At 38.4% G+C, this 5,993-nt stretch overlaps 1 pseudogene; it reads right to left on the bottom strand.

Annotated features, from left to right (window-relative positions):
• Positions 1 to 145: 145 nt before the first annotated feature.
• On the bottom strand, positions 146 to 4,346 carry LOC114744809 (CSC1-like protein At4g02900; annotated as a pseudogene).
• Between the last annotated feature and the right edge of the window lie 1,647 nt (positions 4,347 to 5,993).

Genomic DNA, 5,993 nt, shown 5'->3' with positions numbered 1-5,993 from the left:
TTGTGACAACAAAAATATGCAGGAAGTAACCGTAAAAATATTGTCCGTAGAGGAAAAGACCACTACATTTCTCTCTATTGGTCGTGTTTACATGGTGGTAATTTGTAAAATTTTGTGTTATAAAAAGTGTAAGAGAATTAGGTGTTATTTTAGGAAAGTTGCATGAAATGACTCACCTGATGCCGAAAGACGAGGTAGGCAAAAGCAAAGAAGACGACAATAAAAGGGAGAAGCACAGGCGTTACGGGAGAATAGAGATGGCCCAGCATAAAGTATAATTGTAAGCGAGGTTCATTTACAGCGAAGTTCAAGCTTCCGGGATTCATAGCCTGCTCTATCTTGCTCCGTCTTCACCAAGAACGTGTTCTTCAAGTGGAATATAACAAACGGAGTTATTCTTAGGATCTCTGCGGCTATTCCGGACCAACCATCGACCATTATATATGTGATGTAGAATGTGGCTTTCATGGGGACTGTGGCGCCAGCCATTTTGCCAACCTGTAATATATAGAAGCACCATGCATGGGGCATTAATATTTTCACTTGACGTCACCAAAGATAAGAGATTGTGTATTGTTAACTCTAATCAGGAACTTACTTTGTTGAATCGCCTTTAACAAACTCTTCGAGTTGTTGAAATGCCGTTCCTGCTACAATGCTCCCAAGGAACACATTGACCAGAACGAAAAGGTAATATTTCGCAGCTGATCTCCTCTCAAAGATGAAAACGATCTATGTCCTTCTATTTTGGACATAAGCATGACAATTGTTGGAACCATAATAAGGAATATCTTCAATGCTAGACCTGGTAGAAATCCCTGTACGAAAGACTTGACAGATTGCCTGCCAAAAAGCTCTCAGGGCACAACCAAACCAATTACAAATTAATATAAGACAGGACGCACTCCGATTGGAGTTGAGGAAATAAATATGATAGAGGAAGAGCGCTTACTTTTGCAACAGTGGCCGTAAGAATGGAAGACCCTTTTGAATCGCATCAATGTTGGCTAGAGTTTGGACGAATGCTATTGGTATCATAAAGAAGAAGATTAGGAAGAATAAAGCGACAGCCATGAGCAATTTTCGAACGGTGAGCTCAACGTATGGAATAGAGAGATTTTCCCAACAGACATCCCGAGGCTCAGGGGCCCATTCTGTGAGCCAAATACTAGGATTACTAGATTGTTGAGTTTGAGCACAGACAGCTGCCCCCCATCGAGTTCTGAACGAAACAAATGCTGCAGGAATTAGAGCCTCGGGATCCCTTGAAACCCTCGCTCTTTCCGCCTCTTCCTGTTTGAAATTCCATATATGATCAAATTTTTATTATGACCAGTCGAAACACAATGGCAAGAGTTTAAAATTTGGCCAATCATAACTCCGATCCGTGATGACAATGAGCATGGAATTATGACCAGTCGAGACACAACGGCAAAAGTTTAAAAGGTTGAACTCAACAAAATCCTCTCAAACCGTATATATTTTGATAATTTCTTATAGATTTAAATATCTATATGCCCTCTCGGTGAAAGAGGGCATATACTCTCGTGCTGACAAACTACACATATAATGCTGATAATAGAATGATAATTTGTTGCTTCTCCTGTGATTATTCTCACCTGATACACTGACTAGCCATATTTCCAGTTTATTATTACAAAAGCCAAGCTCCGAAACCATGCGGGCGCTTTCCATCTAGCTTCTTCCATTTCCACATAGTCAAATTCTATATTACGACATGAGAGTAGGGCAGGTATTTGATTTAGATCCTATGACTTCTGCAAATAAAGAAGGAATTGTAAACCAAAATGGCCTTACAACTTCATCTTCTTCTGGCCAAAAAAAAAAAAAAGGAACTTCAGCTTCTTCCGTGAAGACTTTTCAAAGCATAGCTTATTTTACATTACTGAGGGTAACGATAACATTAACGTTGGGTTTCTGTTACTAGGCAGGGCCCACCCCATTACTTATTTTTCCCTCTCTCTCCCCATCTACAACAATGTTGCGCTCAGCAGACAATCCCAGCGGATAACATTGATGATCATTTTCAATTTATTAAGGAAATAACTAAATAGCAATACAATACAAATTTATGAACAACAAATTATTAGTAAGAAAGATGGTATGGACTTGATCATAGTGAACGAAAATCATCACTTACTTCTTCACTCAGCCTGGCAATCTCCGCCGCATAATAATCAATAGCATCGATTCTCTCTCCCCAGAGACCTAGAAAGCCTGTCTATTTGCATGAGATTTCAAATTGCGAAATATAGAAATCATTAGTCATGGTTAACTGACAGATACTCCAAAGCAGAAAAACTATAAAGAATCTCAGTCAGTTCGTATTTTATAACATTGGTATAGGGAAAGATATACCCGTGTAGTTGGCCTATATGATTGTGAACGGCTTCGTTCAAATTTGTTTTGGTAGTAAGTATGCCAATTTTGTAATTTTTCTTCTCTGCAACTATTGATGCAAGCTTGTTCGCATTATAGACAGCCTACCGGTTCGAAAGGAAAAACAAAAATATTTTGCCAAACCAGTGAGAATACTAACTAGGTGGCGTTTGATAAGTTGGAAATATAGTTCTATAAGTATTACCCGTGATCTTATGAGATGTTTGAGTATAAAAGTATGGGTTTTAAAATTCATGCTTGAACAGTATAAAAATATTGATATTTTTTTATTTGATTTTCTTTTATGGCTACATTACAATATAATTTCTTTTGTTCCCCCCCCCCCCGGGCAAAGACTAATATGTCAAAACAACTGCATTATGCAACAGATTACTGCTTAGCCACTGAAGTATAGAAATAAATCAATTTAAAGTAACATACGTTATGCAACAGATAGTGATCGGGATGATTAACGCAAAAGAAATGTTCGATATGCTCACTGATTGTCTCGTCGGGATCCGGGGGAACATTCCTCACAAGGACCTGCAAATACATTCAAAATGATTTCCAGTGACATTCATGATGTAGGTTTAGGATGGACGAAATCGAATCACACACAAAATTGGAAAGTTTGTTGCATCTTTTTGGTCCGTTTCAAATTTGCAAGTAAAAAGTGCGCATCTAGGCGAAGAAAACAAGGGAAGTTACAAATAATATCAACCTTCATAGAAGATGTTCAAAGAAAGCACACAATACATAAGAAGATCTAGTAAAGTAAAGTAGTTAAAAATAAGATGAACAATAATTATACTCAATTATAATATAATACAGAATACTAAGGATCCCAGTTAACTGATTATCAATATCATTGAAACCCACACACACAAACACACACACACACACGCACAGAGCGAGCTTACAGTAAATTGGTCTGGACGACGATTTTCGGCTGCCAAAAATCTCAATCTCAAGTCCGTTATAATCTTGTATTCTTTGAAAAGACAATAGCACGTCCAAAATGTGAAGAGATATGACATGCCACTATGCACCCAAAATCTAGAAGACGGCATATGAAAAAAATATATAGTCAGACAGCAAAACATGAGATACGGCATGGAGTACGAAGCAAAAGGCCCTGCACCTAATTATTGTATCACGAGAACATATTGAGAATTCAATATTCAGAATTGTGAATGCAATAAAAACGTGGGTTTCCTGAAAAGAGAGATATTCTAGGTAAGCATTTCTTATTAATAAGTTCTCGTGGGTGAGTTATTTAAGATAGAGAGACAGAAGCTAGCTAGAACTGCTCGAAAGATCTCACATTCTTGATCCAGATGGAATGTTGGATATTGAAATCTTGTCAATATTGCTAAACTTCAAGTCTTTACTGCTTTCCAATGTTTTCCCCATCCAATTAACCGGAACCAAAACAAATAAAGTGGCTACGGTGACTGGGACGAATATCTTCAAGCTGCATAATGATTCAATTGGAGAGGAGTTCAGCATCAGAAGAGGAAAGATGAAGAGTAAATAGATAAGAGTACATACGCAGATGATGCTGTAATATATTTCAAGCAACTCTTTGGTGTTGTTAGTTCCAGTTAGTTAGAAACATCGTCTGTGACTCACCCAGAAGATAAATACGAATATACACGGCAGAGTCCAGCCCTGCGTGATCTATAAGCTCTGGTTGCGGCATACTCAATGCTGCGGGCATCCAGCTCAGAAAAATTATGTATGTCCTGACGTCCAGATTGACAAATCTGTTCACAATGTTTCTTCTAGTTGGGCTGCCTCTTATCCCCTTCAGATACCATTTTGGGAAGTAAACCCGATCGTTAACAGGTTGCAGTCGCAACATGGCAAAAGCAAGCAGGAAAGCAAATGCCGACAAGAGATTGATAGCTGCAGAAAGGCCGATGTCTGTAATAGTCGCCATTTTCTTTCCTTAGAAGCACTCGATCTGCAGTCTGCATCCAAATTTGGAGTTATCGATGAGATGATTGAATTCCAATGTGCTCCCACGCTAGTAAGCAAGCATTTTGTAAACAAATATTGAGTCGTAGAAACTGCTTGAATTTGAATATTTAATCCTTATAACAACTTTATTTGCGAAAAACACAAACAATAATAGAAATATATCTGCATAAAAAATTGATGAAAATGGATTTAGTTATAACGAAATTTTCCGTAAAGGCAATGATCTTAATTACAGGCATAAACTTGTGAACAAATATTCATTACACGAGACGTACAACATGCGCGAATTTCTAAGACAAAAATCCAGGTTTAGATCGCATCAGAATACATATTGAAGGAAAACAAAAGAAAGGCGAGCTAGGGAATCTTCATGCGCCGATGATTTAGATGGTGTTGGTTAACGAGTAGTTGTGAAGAGATAAATTGTAAGTAAATTTGTTGATTCGCACTTTATCGATTAAACGACCTGCTTGAATCCTGGAAAAGATTACTGACCGGCGTTGTCGTGCTTTCCTGTGTCCAAACAAGAGGTAACCGGAAAAACAACAGGAAATGCAGAAGCTCGCCGGGAAGACCACCTCCGAAAATTACGGTTACGAACTTCCTGAGAATTGTCCGGTCTCTCAGATTGTGGATCGCATGACAACAGAGCCATTGAGCTTGGCAGGAGGATCGGAACCATGTATCATTTTTCTTTTTTGGGGCAAGGAAACCATGTGTCATTGCTACGACGCTTTTTCTAGTTTTTGACTCGCCAGTCAAACGACTTCCATTTCCATGCCGAAATTAAGGAGTTAAACCATATAATCAGTCTATAACAAATTAAAATATATATAATAATAATAAATTCATTAAAGAATTAAATAATGAGAAATCACGTAGAATTTATCATTTATGAATGAATGCTTAATTATTTTTTTAATTGATAAAAAAATTAAATCATAAATAATCGCATATAATTTTTTAAAAAAAAAAAAACTAAGATAATACTCTCATCCGCGTCCACACGACCACACGCGCAGAAGCCGAACCGTAGAATAATACTACTATAGTTGGCAAGAAGATCACGTTTAACTGCACATACGTGTACAGGGAGATAAAACACGCGGAAATGCCGATACTCGAGGTTCAGCACACACAAAGTTCCATAAAGCAACATTTTCACGTAAGATTGCATGGCCCAGAAAAATGAAATGTGTATACGTCAATTTGAACCAAGAAGCTAAGCAATCATATCCTAATGGGCCTTTCCACACATATAATTGTTCATCATCCCGGTGACACCGCCTCCACATATCTAACTCGACCTGGGAACAGGGAACTAGAACTAAAATAACTATCACAAATGATCATGTACAAGCCCTACGCTGATGACTACAGAAACGCTGATGACTACAGAAACTGAACGAGAAAAGGAGGTGGATAAAAGACTCCATGTCAAGCCCACCAGTAGTGGTGCGGAGTAATAGCGCATCTCACATTCGCCTCAGTGAAAACTGGGCCGTGCTACCGAAGACGAGTCAGATTCCGTGGTTCTGGTCAATGATTTGTTATTTGTGGCCAGAGATTCGCCCACTATGCGGGCCCATCTATGTCCTCCCCAGTCGAGC

The sequence above is a fragment of the Neltuma alba genome, unplaced genomic scaffold (assembly GCF_004799145.2).
Source record: "Neltuma alba isolate B1F8T4 unplaced genomic scaffold, ASM479914v2 tig00004453_pilon, whole genome shotgun sequence".
In the NCBI taxonomy this organism is placed as follows: domain Eukaryota; kingdom Viridiplantae; phylum Streptophyta; class Magnoliopsida; order Fabales; family Fabaceae; genus Neltuma; species Neltuma alba.
This window is presented reverse-complemented; position numbering and strand designations above follow the sequence as displayed.